The following is a 19015-nucleotide window of genomic DNA, read 5'->3' on the forward strand; positions in this document are numbered from 1 at the left end:
CGGCCTTTGTCTGCACTAGAGGTTGATTTTCATCCTTCCGCTCAGAAATTCAGAACAGTATTTCAAATGTAACACAAGTCTGTCAGATGGTATCTGCCTAAGGCCACCCAATGACCTTTATACCAGAGTGTGAATTTGAATGCAATTATGCACTTATTGATATACAACAAGATGGTATTATTTGAACATACTAAAATTTAAAATTTTTTGGTAAGTAATGGTATAACCCGCCCCGTGCGCATCTCCTGGTGCGACTGGCATCCCCTGCACTTCCTAGCAACACCACTAGGTAGAAGTATGGTGGGTGTGCTGACATTGAGGCTAGGGCCAACAGGTGTAGTCCTGCATCCCTGCCACATTTTTGCTGAAGCCATGGGGAGGGGTATAGCATGTAAAGGGCACTATGCACAGGATAGCATCTTTCCACTTTTTCAGTTGTCAAATTTTGTGAGTCCTGACATCAGATTTGGAAGTTCTGCAGCATTCCAGCCCACTCTTCCTGGTTCTGAAGAAGGTCATAGTTCAGGGGTTCCTTGCTGACGCATTGTGCCATTGTTGAAATTCAGCCAGAGTGGTCACACTTTGAGAAATTTAAACACCAGCAATAACATGGACAGTAACAAGGCTGTTTCAAATGTAACACAAGTCTGTCAGATGGTGTTTGCCTAAGGCCACCCAATGACCTTGATGGTACTATATGTGACTGCATTTGGGAAAATGTTAGACCTGTACTTTTAACAGGCTACTATGCATACGCTTTTGACAATGATAGTCAATGGGACTTACTCCTGGGTAATGTGGGTAGGATTGCAGCCTAGGATTGTTAAAAGTGTTCCTGCTCAATGATGTAATTTCTGGTCATGACATCATTTCAGGTGAGTTCTGACAGATTCTCATTCTAAAAAGTAGGTCCAAGTGCTAAAAGTTTGAGAACCACTGTTTTAGATAATAGCAAAAACGCTTAGTTCTGGGAAACTTCTGAAATAGGATGTCACACCAGGATAGTATGCTACAAATGTGCTGAATTTTACGTTGTGGTGTGTATTTTGTTGTGTATTGTTTGACCTATGTGTGGATCAGTCACTACTTTAGGGAGGGTTAGCATCATAAAAACTATAGAAAAGGTTTACCATGTAATTATCTCTTACAGAGCAAGTAGCTCATGCCACATATGGGCTGCCATGGTTCAATTTTCACTTCATGTTATTAAGTCAACCTTGGGTTGATGGGAGGGGTGTTTACAGAACTTGACTCTGCTTGTCAGATTACACACAAAAGAGTGTTGGGACCTATCTGACTTGCACATTGGGTGGAAGTATCTTGACTTCAGTACAGAAGCTCAGCCTGAGACACACTTTCCAAGTGTACCAAGTACAAGAAGTCTAAAACTGGAACTGGTTGACATCTTAGAAAATATTTTAAACACCTTGCAGAGCTATCTAAACTCCATATTCCATCAACGGAAGAGCGCAGTAGTTCCTTTTGAATTCTTTAGCCATCTTCAGGCTAGGAAAGAGGGGTTTGCAGTGATAGTCAGAAAGGTACCTGTGCATTCAGGATATAAGATGTATTTATGGGTGCACATAATAAGGATTTAATATTCAATGAAGTTTAGACTATTTTATATCTTTTTATTAGAAAATAATTTGAATGTTCAAGTGAAATTGTAGCTTTTTCCTCATAACTCTTATTCAGGTCTGGTTTCACCTTTGAAAATACCTGTTCTACATATATTAGGGAGGTGCTTGGCATTTGTGGTGATAGTGTTCATAGTACCAGAACATACCAGTACATAGGCCAGAATGTGATACCAGATCAAAAAGATCCATCTGAAATGTTGTGGTTATTGAAAGATACAACCTTTCTTAGATTGTAAAAATCCCTACGGGGATTTAGAACAGCCTGCCCATGTAAACCGCCTTGAATAAAGTTTGAGGAGAAATCTGATGACCAAGAAAGGCGGTATATAAATACATGTATTATTATTATTATTACCACATACCTGCTGTCAAATGACCATGTATTGATCCTATTTGCATAAAATAGCTTTATCCAGTATCACTGACATGTTGTAAGAATGTTCATGGCAACCTCTGAAGGCGAAACTGTAGAATACACCAATTCATTCAATGAAACTAACAATATTTAGACTTATTGGTATATGTTTGTGCACTCTTACTAAAGGAGCTGGGTTAATGCTTAGAAGTAATGAATATTCTCCACTTTGTAATTCTTTCAACTTGGTTAAGAACACAAATTGTGTGAAACCTGCTTAAGTCACACACATGTGTTGATAAGATTGTTTAAAGACAGTGTTATGCATCAAATTGATCTTCAGGCAAGTTGGAGTGACTTTAAAATTAAACAGACAAAAGTTAACCAGCATATAAAACCTCTACTGTTGTGGACCACTTACTATTGGTAGTGGCAGGACTTTCTGCTGAACTTGGTCACACCTCTGTGGGCAGTGGCAACTTCAGCTACCATTTTTATTTCCTCTAGAATGTGCCACGAAATTACCCTATATGACTATAAAAGCAGTATTTCCTGGTGCATTGGAGTGTTGAGAGAATAGTAAAATTGCTCTAGGAGTCAGCTGCTGGAAACATTATCAACAGCATTGTACATTTTTGGTTTGTTAAGCATTTAAATAATGTTAATGGGCACGTGGGAGCCACAAAGGTTCCACATATCTGTTGCTGGTCCCCACAGATACGGCAACCTGCCAGTAGTGTGCAGAAGACGGTACACTACACAGTAGCAGTAGCCCAAAGAAGGTTCATAAAGTGTTTATCTCAAATTTTAGTAAAGTCTAACTAGCACAAGACCTCACAAACTTGAAGTGTGACATAGTTGTTTGGTAATATCTCTAACTCAGTTTTGAGTTTTAAAAGTCTGCCTGGTCACCACAGGTTATACAGATTGGGCATCCCTAACACGAAATTCTGAAATCCAAAATATTCCAAAATCCTCAACTTATTCTGTAGGTGTCACATGCGTGCTGGATGAGGGCAGACTAGTTGTGAGCTCAGCACTGCCCAAACAACCCCAGATTTCAAAAAAAACAATGTGTCTCTTCCCATTTGTGGCTGTCAGTGGCATTCTTCTTGAGACTAATTTTATTAAGTCCAACTGATGCTGGCTCTTCTATAGCAATCAAATGCCATGTATATCTGGTTCTTCAACTTTCAAGTCTGATACTGAAGTGTCTTTTGCAAGCCCTTCGTAACCATGTTTATTCGAAAGGAAAGTGATCACAAATGTTAATCCTACCTTACAGGTAGTATTGGCAACCTTCAGTCTCGAAAGACTATGGTATCGCGCTCTGAAAGGTGGTTCTGGCACAGCGTCTAGTGTGGCTGAAAAGGCCAATCCGGGAGTGACAATCCCTTCCACACCGGGAGCAAGTGCAGTCTGTCCCTGGTCTGTCTCCCTGGCTATGGGCCTTCCTTCTTTGCCTCTTAGCCTCAGACTGTTGGCAAAGTGTCTCTTCAAACTGGGAAAGGCCATGCTGCACAGCCTGCCTCCAAGCGGGCCGCTCAGAGGCCAGGGTTTCCCACTTGTTGAGGTCCATCCCTAAGGCCTTCAGATCCCTCTTGCAGATGTCCTTGTATCGCAAGGACATATATACAAGATTGTATATACATCGCAAGGATGTATATACAAGATGTCCTTGTATAGTACCTTACAGGTACTATAAGTATTATATAGTGATATGTTGGCTGTTTCCTGACAGTCTGAATGCTTCAAAAACTAGATCGAGGTTGATGGGAAGCAGCTAACTTCAGATTCAGGAGATGCGTTGAAGGTGTAACTTGTGTAGTTTTGTAAATTAATTCTAAGTTCTTCAGAATAGCAACATTGTGATTTTCCATGTTGCAAGTTTATGTGTACTGTGTGTGTTTACATTTTGTTTGTACAAAGGTTCAGAACTTAGCTTAATTGACAATACAGTTTTGTTACTCTGCCCTCTCAACATACGGAGAGCCCAAGGAGATTTACAGTCAACACAAGTAAAATAAAATCAATGGAAATAGTGGGCAGTATTGCAATATCAGTGCAATAAAACTGCAAGGTTTTAAGAGCAAAGCCCCAGAACAAACATGTTAAGATTCCTGCAGAACACTGTCAAAGTGAGAGGAGTCCTACAGCCCAATCTATAGTGCCTCAGCGCTGATACTGGATGTTGCAAATGTGCCATAAGATATGCTTGCACCGCCCTGAGAGTAAGTGGCACTGGTGGGAAGACCTGTGCTGCCTGGTTGATGTCACAGTTCCACCTCTGCCTGACCAGGATAGAGGAGGTGAGCGTCAAGCAGAGTGGGGAGAGTGGAGGGCGAGTGGAGGAGGTGTTTCTGGGTGAAGAGAGGGCAGAGTAGGAGGACAGACCGGCCTAGGAGGAGGGTAGGACTGGTGGGAGGTCTCCGCTACCAAATCTTATCCTCCATGTTGGGTTTGGAAGCCCGATATGGGATTCTTGAGTTGGCATCCTTCAGTCTCAGAAGACTATGGTGTCACGCTCTGAATGGTGGTTCTGGAACAGAGTGTCCTTTCCAGTGCGCAAAGCCTGGGTAAAGTAGGTATGGAGGATAGGCTGTTACCCATGCAGCAAATCCCCCCTCTCCACGTCGCTGAAATGGTCCAATGGAAAGGCAGAGGCCAATATGGTTGGTTCCAGCGGCGTCGCAGGAGTTGCCAGAACGTGACTGTGTTCAGCCATGCCTCAGGGTCTCCGGCTGGGGGCTGGGAATAAGAATAGAGGGATTCTTGAGTGATGCTAGTGATTTAACTGGCTTGAGAAGCCCCACTGAGCATGGTGGGGAATTACTTGAGATAAAGGGATGAATTTTTCCTTCCTCTGAGGAGACCTTCAGCCTGCTTATATCCAATACAGGAAACAGTGGTGGGGTTTGGCACCTCTACTCCAGTACCAGATTGGTCTGGGCCCCTAATCTCACATGGGAGTTCCGTAGGGCCTTCTCCATTGGGTTCTCAAAACTATTGAATTTCCACCAGTTGCTCTTTCAGTATTGACTATACCTGCTATAAGGCCTTCCTAGATTACCTTAAAAGGGGGGGGGGTCAGTCTTTCAAGTTAACAGGTCTAAAGTCATTTATGGCATTATAGGTAATAACTGGCACTCTGAATTGTGTGCAGCAGCCTCCAGAGAGCCAATGAAGATTATTCAGCAGGGTCCTAATGTGTTCATGTCCATGGCATCAATTAACAACCTAGGTGCTGCAATCTGCATTAATTCACATTGTGAAGAAGTAAAGATGTGGATAGTTCTTGAATTGTGATCTGTTATAGTTAGATGTGTGTGTTTCCAGTTAGTAAGATAAGATTACAGCCTTACTTACTGAAGGCCTACTTCTGAGTAAAATAACACCTTTTTCAAAGACCTCTAGCCATAATTGTAATATGTTTATAACTCCATATTGACTGGTGTAGGGACCAAGTAGTACCTCAGTAGTGCTGAAGTAAAAATGTCTTGTTAGACCTGAATGTCTGTCACATGCAGTTTTTTTCCTATGTACCTGTAGAGGTGCAGTAGCAAATGCTGTTATACACTGGATCTGTGAGTCTTACAGTTTTTGCATTTTGCCAAGATACTTCCCTTAAACCTAGAATTCCAACCTGCTGCATCATAAAATGTAGTCCATCTCCTCTTCTCCAGTAATTATGGGTGGGTGGGGTGGGTGTGTTTGGGGGGGGGAAGGAGGCACTTGTATCTGAATGAACTCTTATGGATTCTTATAAACTTTAACTCTTATCAGCCAATGCATGTTGCCAAAACTCATTGGCTCTACAGGTGACCAAACAAAACTAGTTTTGCTCTGTTGAAGCACTAACATGCCTGTGTGTCTTTTCCCTAACCTTACTTAAGATTTTCTGAAGCACATGAAAAAATGCGCTTCTCTTATCCTACCAACCTAAATACTTTTCTTAACCTAGTTGCAGCCCCTCTGAAATGACATCATCTTTTGTGTATCCCTTTCTAGTGTGTTCTGGAAAAAATTGAATTAGAAAATCTTCTGAAAATATTTGTGTGAGTTTAAATTGGCATGTTTGATTTGTATAGTAGTTCCAGTTTATATACCCTCTGCCTCTCTTGTTTGTGTCATGAATTCTCTTCATCTTGTATTGCCTAAGGATGCAGACAGGACTCTCTGGAGAGTCCATCTGCTTGACCCTTGTCCTGCTTGGCTTAGATCTGTCTGAGAGCAGACAGGCAACGTAGTCAATTCATCTTTGAAGGAGGAAGTGCTATTTATGGTATTGAAACAGTTTGTCTTCTCTTGAAGCTCTCCTTAGATCCCACCATATTGGATAACTACCAACTAGTTTCATATTTCCAGTTTTTGTGGGCAAGGTGATCAAGTGGGTAGTGGAGTTCCAGCTCCAGGGTTTCTTGGACCCCTTTCAGCCCAATTTTGGGACCAGATTCAGCTTTGGTTGCCCTGGTACACCAGGCTTTTTACAGGGGAGACCATCCCCCTTGGTCCTGCTAGACCAGTATTTCTCAAGGTTTGTCCTCTACTGTACCACTTCACACAGACGACTTATTCAAAGTACCACCAGATGTAACTGGTGATAACATCATTGCCAGTTACTTCTGGGTTGGGAGGACAGATGCAATGCAACAAGCAAGGTGGTCAGGCGGACTTTTTTCGACAGTAGAAAAGCATGTTCTCAAGCCTTCTACTTATGTTGTGTTCCTGATCTCGCTGCCAGGTGGCAGGTATCTAAGGATTCCATGAGTACCACCAGGCACCACCTCAAGTACCACTGGTGGTACCTGTACCACTGGTTGAAAAAGACTGCTAGACCACTCATTAGCATTAGACACAGTTGACCACACTGTACTATTGGGACTGGGGGGTACAGCATTGCAGTTGCTCCAATCCTCCCTGGCTCAGAGATCCTGAAAGGCAATATGGGGGACTCCTTCTCACTCTGGCCTGTGACGTGCTGGTGGGTTTTATCCTGTTCACCATGTTTAACCCCTACATGGAATCCACATGAGGAGATCAGCCAATATGCAGATGACTCCCAGTTCTTTCACTGTTTTATCAGATGCTGAAGAAGTTGGAGAAGTCTTGTAGCACAGTCCTATGCATGTGCAGCCAACCTGAGTGCCCTCATCAGGAGAAAGGCAGTGTATAAAGTAAATATTAAATAAGTCCCATTTAGTTCAGTGGGGCTGGCTCCCAGATATGTGTGTATAGGATTGCAGCCCTACATACATCATTACCTGATGTTGATGGGGAGCTGACTGAAGGAGAGCACTTGGAGACCTGTGATGCAGGTATTAAACTAGGAACCTGTTTTGGATGGGAGTGCACTTCAGTAGGAGCAACTTTGCTGTTTAGGAGGGGTCTCCTGGATTTTTTATTGCTTCTGGATTCCTAGGTGATGTCAGTGGCTAAGAGAACCTTTACCCAGCTTAGATTGGTATGCCAACTGCAGCCATTCCTGAATTGATTGGACCCGATGCCAGTTTGCTTCAATATGCTATTGCTGACCTTTAAAAACCTTCTATGACTTCTATAAACTGACGAATACTTCTTCCTCAGCCTGAGTTTGCCCACCCTGAGGTAATCTGGGCAGCCCCCTGTTCCACGTGCCACCACTTGTTGCCACCAGTCAGACCTTTACAAGAGGGAGCTCTTCTCTGTAGTGATGCCAAGGTTGTAGAATTCTATTCCTGTCAAACTGATAACTGAACCCTCCCTCACCCACCCCCACCCCCGGTCTTCTGACAGGGGCTTGTAACATTTCTATTCCATTCTGCCTTCTCTCTTGTAGGATTTGATTTGGGTTTTTGTCTGCTGCTTGCTGGTATCATTTTACTGGTGTTTTTAGCCACTTTGAGCTAACAAAAAGGAAAGGTGGGATGCACCTTATATACTTGTGTATAGGTTGAGCAACTTGGGTTTTAAAATTTATCCTGAAAAGATGGATTGACGTATGTGAATATTTACATAATATTGGAAATATGCACATAAGATGGAGTAGATTGGGTCAATGGTTAAGGATGTCAGGGTCCTGACTTAATTTGAGTGATGTGTTAGACCTCACAGCCCCTCTTGGAAACATTCCACAGTTCCCATTTTCAGCTGAGCTTTGGCAGAGTACCATGACCACCGCCTCCAAGTCATAAGGGCCTCCAGGTGCAAAGCCTTCTGGGGTGTTATTCAACTGTGCTGTATCCACAGGTCTTTGCAAATTTTATGATTTTTTTTTGTCTCCAAACTTGCCCTCAGCTTATCAACAAGTTCAGCTTATACAAAAGTATATTCAGTCAGTCAGTAAATATTATAAAATAAATAAGTAGAACCTAAACATTGTATTCCAGCAACCTCCAGAATACCTACTCAAGCAGGCCAATTTTCTTTTCTGCCATCACCTGCCCCTGTGGGCAGTGTGTGCTTGGCTTTTTTCCGTTTGCAGTCTTTCAATATTTGGTGGCTCTTGGAGGCATACTCCTGATTAGACTTTTTTGAGTTTTATCCTCTTTATGTATATATGAACATAGGGAATCCTTCAATATATAGAAAACATTACCTTTGTTTGCAGTGGGTTAAATTACCAGGCTTGTGCAGCGATGTAATACTGGGGGCGTGCTATTGTCCTCCAGACCAGAAATCGGAAGGGGACCTTGAACTGAGGAAACAGATCAGGGAGGTGACAAGGAGGGACAGGGTTGTAATCATGGGGGACTTCAATTATCCTCATATAGACGCGGTCAATTTGTGTTCTGGTCACGATAAGGAGACCGGATTTCTTGACATGCTAATTGACTGTGGCTTAGAGCAGCTAGTCACGGAGCCAACAAAGGGCAGGTGACTCTGGATTTAATATTGTGTGGTACACAGGACCTGGTTAGAGATGTAAATGTTACTGAGCCATTGGGGAACAGTGATCATGCTGCGATCCATTTTGATATGCATGTTGGGGGAAGAATACCAGGCAAATCTCTAACAAAAACCCTTGACTTCCATCAGGCGGACTTCCCTCAAATGAGGAGGCTGGTTAGAAGGAGGTTGAAAGGGAGGGTAAAAAGAGTCCAATCTCTCCAGAGTGCATGGAGGCTGCTTAAAACAACAGTAATAGAGGCCCAGCAGATGTGTATACCACAAAGAAAGAAGGGTTCCACCAAATCCAGGAGAGTGCCCGCATGGCTAACGAGCCAAGTTAGAGAGGCTGTGAAGGGCAAGGAAGCTTCCTTCTGTAAATGGAAGTCTTGCACTAATGAGGCGAATAAAAAGGAACATAAACTGTGGCAAAAGAAATGTAAGAAGGTGATATGGGAGGCCAAGCGAGACTATGAGGAATGCTTGGCCAGCAACATTAAGCGGAATAATAAAAGCTTCTTCAAATATTTTAGAAGCAGGAAACCCGCCAGAGAAGCGGTTGGCCCTCTAGATGGTGAGGGAGGGAAAGGGGAGATAAAAGGAGACTTAGAGATGGCAGAGAAATTAAATGAGTTCTTTGCATCTGTCTTCACGGCAGAAGACCTCGGGCAGATACCACTGCCCGAATGGCCCCTCCTGACCGAGGGGGCCAGGTCTTGCCAGATAATTTATGCTCTTGATAAATTAAAGATCAATAAATCACCTGATGGCATACACCCAAGAGTTATTAAGGAATTGAAGAATGAGGTTGCTGATCTCTTGACTAAGATATGCAACTTGTCCCTCAAAACGGCCACGGTGCCAGAAGATTGGAGGATAGCAAATGTCACGCCTGTCTTTAAAAAGGGAAACTATATGCCTGTCAGCCTAACATCTATACCGGGTAAGATGGTGGAATGCCTCATCAAAGATAGAATCTCAAAACACATAAGATGAACAGGCCTTGCTGAGGGAGAATCAGCATGGCTTCTGTAAGGGTAAGTCTTGCCTCACAAACCTTATAGAATTCTTTGAAAAGGTCAACAGGCATGTGGATGCTGGAGAACCCGTGGACATTATATATCTGGACTTTCAGAAGGCGTTTGACACGGTCCCTCACCAAAGGCTACTGAAAAAACTCCACAGTCAGGGAATTAGAGGACAGGTCCTCTCATGGATTGAGAACTGGCTGAAGGTCAGGAAGAAGAGAGTGGGTGTCAATGGGCAATTCTCACAATGGAGAGAAGTGAAAAGCGATGTGCCCCAAGGATCTGTCCTGGGACCGGTGCTTTTCAACCTCTTCATAAATGACCTGGAGACAGGGTTGAGCAGTGAGGTTGCAAAGTTTGCGGACGACACCAAACTTTTCTGAGTGGTGAAGACCAGAAGTGATTGTGAGGAGCTCCAGAAGGATCTCTCCAGACTGGCAGAATGGGCAACAAAATGGCAGATGCGCTTCAATGTCAGTAAGTGTAAAGTCATGCACATTGGGGCAAAAAATCAAAACTTTAGATATAGGCTGATGGTTTCTGAGCTGTCTGTGACAGATCAGGAGAGAGATCTTGGGGTGGTGGTGGACAGGTCGATGAAAGTGTCGACCCAATGTGCGGCGGCAGTGAAGAAGGCCAATTCTATGCTTGGGATCATTAGGAAAGGTATTGAGAACAAAACGGCTAATATTATAATGCCGTTGTACAAATCTATGGTAAGGCCACACCTGGAGTATTGTGTCCAGTTCTGGTCACCGCATCTCAAAAAAGACATAGTGGAAATGGAAAAGGTGCAAAAGAGAGCGACTAAGATGATTACTGGGCTGGGGCACCCTCCTTATGAGGAAAGGCTACAGCGTTTGGGCCTCTTCAGCCTAGAAAAGAGACGCCTGAGGGTGGACATGATTGAGACATACAAAATTATGCAGGGGATGGACAGAGTGGATAGAGAGATGCTCTTTACACTCTCACATAACGCCAGAACCAGGGGACATCCACTAAAATTGAGTGTTGGGAGAGTTAGAACAGACAAAATAAAATATTTCTTTACTCAGCGTGTGGTTGGTCTGTGGAACTCCTCGCCACAGGATGTGGTGATGGCGACTGGCCTGGATGCCTTTAAAAGGGGATTGGAAAATTTCTGGAGGAAAAATCCATTACAAGCCATGATGTGTATGCGCAACCTCCTGAGTTTTGAAATGGGCTATGTCAGAATGCCAGATGCAGGGGAGGACACCAGGATGCAGGTCTCTTGTTATCTGGTGTGCTCCCTGGGGCATTTGGTGGGCCGCTGTGAGATACAGGAAGCTGGACTAGATGGGCCTATGGCCTGATCCAGTGGGGCTGTTCTTATGTTATGTTTTTATGTTCTTAGTGGCCCACTTTCCCAAACTGATAGGACTTGGCTACCCACATTAACTATTGATGCATACATAAAGCTATATTTTTAGTTATGCCATTTATCTTCTATCCCAACTTTCCATGTTAAAAATCTGTAGAAGGTAGCTCATATTAACATAACTAAATAAAACATGTTAAAACAAAATAAATTAAGTCTAAATAGAATTGGAGTTTTAGATCAGCAGCCTAAAATGAATAAAATGATTTTCCTGATCCAGGAAAGGCACAGCAGTGTTTGACCACATCTTAAATGAGTGAAAAGGGGAGCCTGACTTATTTTGTGTGTGTGTGTGTGTGTGTGTGTGTGTGTGTGTGTGTGTGTGTGTGTGTGTGGAGGTGGGGGGAAATGTGTCACAAATATGGCACAGCCACCAAATAAGCATATTTCAGGTTGGCCTCAGGAAGGCCTCCATTTGAATCTGCACTTGGGCAGAGTCATAAGGGAACAAGCCCCAGATCCTTAAAAATGAAACCCTGAACTTTGAAGTGAAGTAAGAAAGCAAATGGGTAGCTGTTATCTGCGCATGTTACACTATATTCAGCCAGAGTTCTGGAAGCTGTTCCATACTAACTACAGCTTCTGAAAGGTCTTTAAAGGCAGCCCCCTGCACAGCATGTAAATCCTGGTGTGCTGTTTAAATACCTTCTGTGGTCCAAAAGTCTGACTATTCTAATTGATTTGATTAAGGAATTGTGCTTATAGTGCAATCCTGTGCATGTTGACTTATAAATAAAGCCCATTGTGTTCAGTTGGGCTTACTTCCAGGTAAGTGTGTTAAATGTTAAATTAAAACATTTGGAAATCATTTTACTGAGATACAGGTTCTCCCCCCCCCCCCAAATCCCCAGGGAATATGTTCCTCCCCCTTGCAGATACCAGAAACTATGGATGAGAAAGGACTTTATCTCCATGGTACCCCCTGTGCCCCATTAACTTTGCTTATATAGCCAGACAAGCAGCCTGCAGTCTAGAAAAGAGACTAAAAGTGAATGTTCGCTTCCTGTTTTCTGCTCACTTCTAGTCTCCTTTCTTGGCTGCAGACTGCTTGCCTGCTCATCTGCCTATAAGCTTTTTGCTTATAGTGTTTGTTCAAGCAAGGCACTTAGCACTTCCAGGGAATGTAATCCACATAAACAAAAAGGTAAAGGGCAGCTGCAGGGGTGCACATGGGGAGCCGCAGATAACTATCTGCGGATACTGGGGAATGCCTGTATTTGTAACTACCTTAAGACACAACACAGTGACATGACAACTTGCACTTCTTAAATTTGGAAGGGGGAGGAATGCTGAAAAAGTTTTGGTGTACTAACTTTGGCAGACCCAGAGAACTGGTGTGTGCGTGTGTGTGCGCTCACGTGTGCGCGCGTACAAATCCTTTGTACAGGTACAAATCCTTGGGAGTTGTATAATTATCTGAAAAGTTAATTATAAGTTTGAAACTAACCAAAATAACTGGTATTGTATCCATTCAGTGTTAGTAATTTAAATAGTAAAATGCGTCTTTAGAAATAGAAAGTTCTGCAGAAAAACACAGTGGTGATTTTTCTAGAAAATTCACTAGAAAATGTTTTCTTTCCCCACCGCTGCCTCATTGAACAGTTGATTTTTAGGACTTAAGTTTCTATTTTCTTAAGGAAAATGTCATTGTAATCTGTATCAGATGGGTGTTCTTGCGCTTTACGCCAGAGGTTTCAAACTTTTTAGCACTTTTAAAACACCTAGCTTTACTAGATTTTTTTGAAAGTTTCACTTTATTATTGTTAATAGTATTTATATACCGCTTTTCAACAAAAGTTCACAAACTTTACTAGCTACTTAAGCCTCTGTCTTTATCCTTTTTGCCATGTGTGTGTTTGACCTTCACATTCTTTGGATTGGGACCACTCTGCTGTCCTTTTGTTTGCTTGGCCTTCAAAGGAGCCTATGCATATTTGCTTACTCATGAATAAACATGACACCTGTGGCTCAGTTTTGCTCTCCATAGAGCTCAGTAAATTTTCGTTGTCAGCGGGGGGGGGGGGGGGAGACTTTCTTCTCAAGTGTGTTTTGTGGCCAATGTTCATCACATCAGGACCGTTCTGGTGGCATTGTGTTCCTCTTGGATTGTCCTTCAAAGTGGCTTGAGGTAGATTTGCCTACTCACAAGTAAACACATGCATGTGGCTAAGGGCACAGTCTTAACCCACTTTCCAGCACTGGCATAAGAGCAATGCAGTTCCAAGGTAAGGGAATAAACATTCCCTTACTTTGAGGAGGGCTCCATGAGTGCCACCCGACTGAAGGATGAAGCACACATCCCATTGGCACAGCTATGCCAGTGCTGGAAACTGGGTTAAGATTTGGGCCTAAGTTGCTGTTTCCATAGGGCTCAATACATTTTCTATTCTGTCAGTTTCAGTTTCACAACCTGCTAACAATGTCATTACCCACAGTTTGGGAAACACTGTAATAAATCTTTTTGTTCTCCCTTAGTAGGCACATCTTAGTAAGATAAACGTTTCTTTGCCTGACTTGTGCAAAGAAATGCCTGTTTGAATCCTAGAAAATTACTCATGGTTGAAATTCTGTATACATTTCAAGAGGTGGATCACTCTGGTGATATCCAAGGCATACTTTCTAAATCATGGGTTCTGCATGGGTTCAGGTGCCAGTAGGAAGCTTGTATAATCTTGATAGCTAGTGCTGGATTACTCAGCACCTCATTCAGACTGAGGGGAAACCATACTAATGGTGAAAGCAATAAGTGGTAGGGTGTTCTATATTAGAAATTATGATACAGAACGTCATTTATACTCCTTGTTTTGCATTCTTCTAAAGAGAGGTATAACTATGGCCAGTGGGAAGCAGATATTCTTGTACTTTTGTGCCAGTCAGTGTGTCCTTTGAGGAATAGTACCTCTTGATGATAGTTGTCATGGCATGTTCCAGTTATGGTGTGTAGTAGAAGACTTGGATTTTTTTCTCAGGCATGTTGTGCTGGGAGTAGAATTGCCTTTCAAAGCAGTATTTCCTGGAATGTCCTGGTATTTCTGCTTCGGAACATAAGAGATTCTGCTTTTAGCTGCTACTGCTAATGGCCATTGACAACCTAAACTGCCTTATATTTGTAACTTTTTATCTAAATCACTGGAATAGCAATGCATGAACTTTCTGAATGTATATGCAAAACCAGCATGTAGTGTTGTACATCACTGTGCATCTCTTTCCATTAAAACTTGTCTACCACTTTGCTCATTTATTGCACATACTTTTGGAGCCCTTTGGTCTGAAATCTTAGCAACAAATTACTCAGGTGTCATTTGTGTAAACTTGGCTACCACAATGTTCATAACTGGCTCCAGAAGAAGTCAGAAGTTGCTGAATGGGCAATAACACAACAGCATACATGTGATCAGGACCCTTGCCAACTGCCCTTGTAACAATACTTACCTTTCTTGCTGTAGTTCTGTCTGTGTTTTGTGGATCTCTTAAGACTAGTGAGTGGTCTGTATTTCTCATATAGACCAGCACTGACATAATCTTCTTTAGTCATCCTGTAGATGTGATATCTAAATGAACTCTTCTATGATGTTTCAGAGCTTCCCATTGAAACTATAGGGATGTATCTTAAGGTAGTTAAACTCCTATAAAACTCCAGAGTCAGGGATTTTGAGGGCAGGTCCTCTCCTGGATTAGGAACTGGTTGAGGTCCAGGAACCAGAGAGTGGGTGTCAATCGGCAATTTTCACAGTGGAGAGATGTGGAAAGTATAGTGCCCCTAGGATCTGTCCTGGGACCTGTACTTTTCAACCTGTTCTTGAATGACCTGGAGGAAGGGCTAAGCAGCAACGTGGTCAAGTTTGCAGATGACACCAAAATTTTCCGAGTTGTGAAGACCAGAAGAGACTATGAAGAGCTCCAGAAGGATCTCTCCAAACTGGAAGACTGGGCAGCAAAATGGCAGATGCGTTTCAATGTAAGTAAGTGTAAAGTCATGCACATTGGGGCAAAGAATCAAAACTTTTACACATAGGTGAATGGGTTCTGAGCTGTCTGAGACAGATCAGGAGAGAGATCTTGGGATCCTTGCAAACAGCTTGATGAAAGTGTTCCCAATGTGTGGTGGCAATGAATAGGGCTAATTCCATGCTTGGGATCATTAGGAAAGGCACTGAGAATAAGATGGCTAATATTGCAATGCTGTTGTACAAATTGATGGTAAGGCCACACCTGGAGTATTGTGTCTAGTTCTGGTCACCACATCTCAAAAAGGATATAGTGGAGATAGAAAAGGTGCAAAAGAGAGCAACCAAAATGATTACTGGGCTGGTGCACCTTCCCTATGAGGAAAGGCTACAGCGTTTGGGCCTCTTCAGTCAAGAAAAGAGGTGCCTGAAGGGGGACATGATTGAGACATACAAAATCATGCAGGGGATGGACAGAGTGGATAGAGATGCTCTTTTCCCTCTCGCTTAACACCAGAACCAGGGGACATCCATGAAAGTTGAGTGTTGGGAGAGTTAGGACAGACAAAAGAAAATATTTCTTTACCCAGCGTGTAATTAGTTTGTGGAACTCTTTGCCACAGGAAGTAGTGATGGCATCTTGCCTGGATGCCTTTAAGAGAGGATTGGACAAATTTCTGGAGGACAAGTTCTTTACGGGTTACAAGTCTTAGTAAGTACGTATGTGCAAGCTCTTGGTTTTACAGGCAGGCTGCCTCTAATTGCCAGATTAGGGGAGGGCTCCAATTGCCAATTGCAGGGGAGGGCTCCAATTGCCAATTGCAGGGGAGGGCACCAGGATGCAGATTGTTGTCTTGTGTGCTCCCTGGGGCATTGGTGGGCCACTCTGAGATACAGGAAGCTGGACTAGATGGGCCTTTGGCCTGATCCAGCGTAGCTCTTCTTATGTTCTTAATTCTTCTGCTCACTCATGGGGTAGGGACAGTTTCACAAATGGAACTTCTTCTGTAGACAGAAGAGCCTTAAGATGCAGCCCATATTTCTTGATATTGATTCATGGGCTTTAGTGTGTATTCTCACATTATCTGTTTTGCGTGAAGATTTTTTGCTACTTCAGTATATTTCATTAGTTTGTATGCTTATTGTCAGTTGCTAAAACCAGAGAGTGTATCTGCCTAAACGGGATAATATTTGGCATCTGTTGGCTTTTTCTCATGTTGGTTCTTATAAATTCAGCTATCACATGTTTCTGATCTACGAACTGGAAGCAACTTCACTAATAGTAATATTGTGAGACTTCTGTTTTTTGGGTCCTGTTTATCTCCGAATGGAATTCTGTGGATTAAGTAAATCAAATATTTACTGAGGCAATAATCTGAGGCTGTGTAATTTCCTGGTTAGCATTATGTTTATTTGTGAACCTGTCCAAATCCTTAAGATTTGAAACCTTGTTCTGTGTAAAAATTACACGTCAGCTCAAAGAAATGATAATGTCTAATACAGTAGTTAAGATGTTGATGCATCTGATATGAAGTAGCTACTTGAGGGTTATCTTCGTCCATTCTGGTCATTAAGCCCTTACAAATCATCTTGCTCAGAAAAATTCTTGGCTGCTGATAGGGGGAAGGCACTTACCCTTGACGAAGATAGCAACAGATCACTTTAAAAAAAAACACACACATAAAAAATTGCCGTGTCTGTGTGACAGCAGCACTTCATCATTGTTTCAAATTCTGACAGCCGCCGTGGTTGGTAGCCGCCACTTGTCGTCTTTATAGTGCTTCAGAAAACGACCTGTAGCATGCCATTCCCTATGGAAATTGTAAAGACAAAAGTACAAACAGGAACCAGCTGCCAAGAAGCACTATCTGTGCTTCATGTGCTAATAAAGCTGCTGCTGTTCCTCACAGAGGCACCACAGAAGGTTAAGACACGCACACCCCTGCAGCTATGGTAATCAGGCAAGTGACTGAAGACAAGACAACTATAGGTTGGGCATCCCTTATCCAGAATTCTGGAATACAGAATATGTAACTTTTTGAGTTCCAACATGACTTTTTTACTTGTTGTATCCTCTATTTCTAAATATATCCTTGATTCACATATACATGAAACCTTGTTTCATGCACAAAATTATTAAATACTGTATAAAAATACATTCAAGCCATGTGCATAAGGGGTATATGAAATACAAAAAGAATTTTTTAAACTTGGGTCCCATCCCCATGATCTCTCATTATTTATATGCAAGTATTCTAAAATACAGAAGATTCAGTATCCAAAATGCTTCTGGTTCCAAGTACATTGGATAAGGGATGCCCAACTTGTATATTTATTGTTTACATGGCTGTGCTAGCTGGTGGATGTTCATGTTCACATAGGAATGAATCGAATCTCCTGACATCTCACAATCAGAATCTTAGTAAGTTTGGTATTGGGAATATATATTTTTTATTTTAAGTTTTCTTACTACACCTTGTATTTACATTCCCGTACGCGAAAATCCGTTACATTACCGGTTGCATAAATGTTTCAATTTCCAGTTTTCTGTCACGTTATTGGAGCAGTTGTTTCCTGGTCCCAAGGCCAAAATTTTTTCCACTTGGTTTCTGACATTCTTTCTTTTTCGTGTCTACTGAATGCGTTTACTTTAAACAATATAAATTCAACCGAATTACTTATTTTACTTTCTTTTCCAATTTTAATTTCTCTGTTTCTTTGAAACGTTAATGCTAATAGTACAATTAAATTTATTAGACGTACTGTTGACCAGGGAACACTCCAATAGTTTATCACAGTTGGTTGTCTTTCATTCCTTTTCCTTTTCTTTGTAGTCTTCTTTCTTGGTCCTTTGAAAGATTCTGTTTCGTTTTGTCCTGAAACAATATTTTCCCAGTTCTGTTTGGCCAAATCTGGCCAGTCCATTTTTTCTGCTAATTTTGTCCAAGTTTCTTTTGCTGTAATACAATTACTAACAAAATGTTCTATTGTTTCTGTATGAGGTTGTCCTGTTGTAACTGTTTGTCTTCGACATGCTATCCGAGTTCAAGTTTGATCATTGGCTGCCAGCCATGGTCTGGCTGCTAAAACTCCATAAACTTGGTGGTATAACCGCCATCTCAAGTCCCACAGATAGAATGGTACTCTGTTGTCTTTAAAATATTCAATTGGATAATCTGGTTCTCTTAAATAGTTACATAAATTAGTTCTTACTTTCTTTTTTTCTAATTCTGGTTCAAAATAACATTTTTCTAATATATATTGATATGTTTTCTTTTTTATTATTTTCACAGAAGCTCCAAATTCTTTCAACATGTCAGAATTTGGTAATAAGTTTGGTATTGGGATGGACAGACATGCCTCAATTTTACATTGCCAAGAGGCAAAAAGGTTAATTTTGAAACCAATGTTTACATGTTGTATGTAGATACGTTTTTTAAAAATTGTGTTTTAATAAAGAATACATCAACTGCCCTGCCCTCTTTTCCTTCTCACCTTCCCCCCAGTAGTTTTGGAGCAAATAGGTGTCCTCCATAAAATGGGAAGTAAACAATGGTGTTCTTTGGTCGTTGATCATAAATACAGGTGTGTGCCCCTTAGTGACCTACCAGCTTATGTTGGGATCGCATATGCAACAACCATGTGTAGTCACGTGATCGTTGGGGATGCACACCCCCACCCTTCAAATGCGAGGGGAACAGCTTCCAGAGGGTTGTCTGAGCCTCCAGAGGCAGTGTACGTCCGAACGCTATCCCTGCAAGGCTCAGACTGAGGAAATTGCG

The 19015-nt window shown here is 42.1% G+C and overlaps 1 protein-coding gene across 7 annotated transcripts in view; it reads left to right on the forward strand.

Annotated features, from left to right (window-relative positions):
* The window catches only part of ATP2B1 (ATPase plasma membrane Ca2+ transporting 1), a 93387-nt gene that overhangs the window by 38194 nt on the left and 36178 nt on the right, over positions 1-19015 (forward strand). The window lies entirely within an intron of this gene.

The sequence above is a fragment of the Tiliqua scincoides genome, chromosome 7 (assembly GCF_035046505.1).
Source record: "Tiliqua scincoides isolate rTilSci1 chromosome 7, rTilSci1.hap2, whole genome shotgun sequence".
Lineage (NCBI taxonomy): Eukaryota > Metazoa > Chordata > Lepidosauria > Squamata > Scincidae > Tiliqua > Tiliqua scincoides.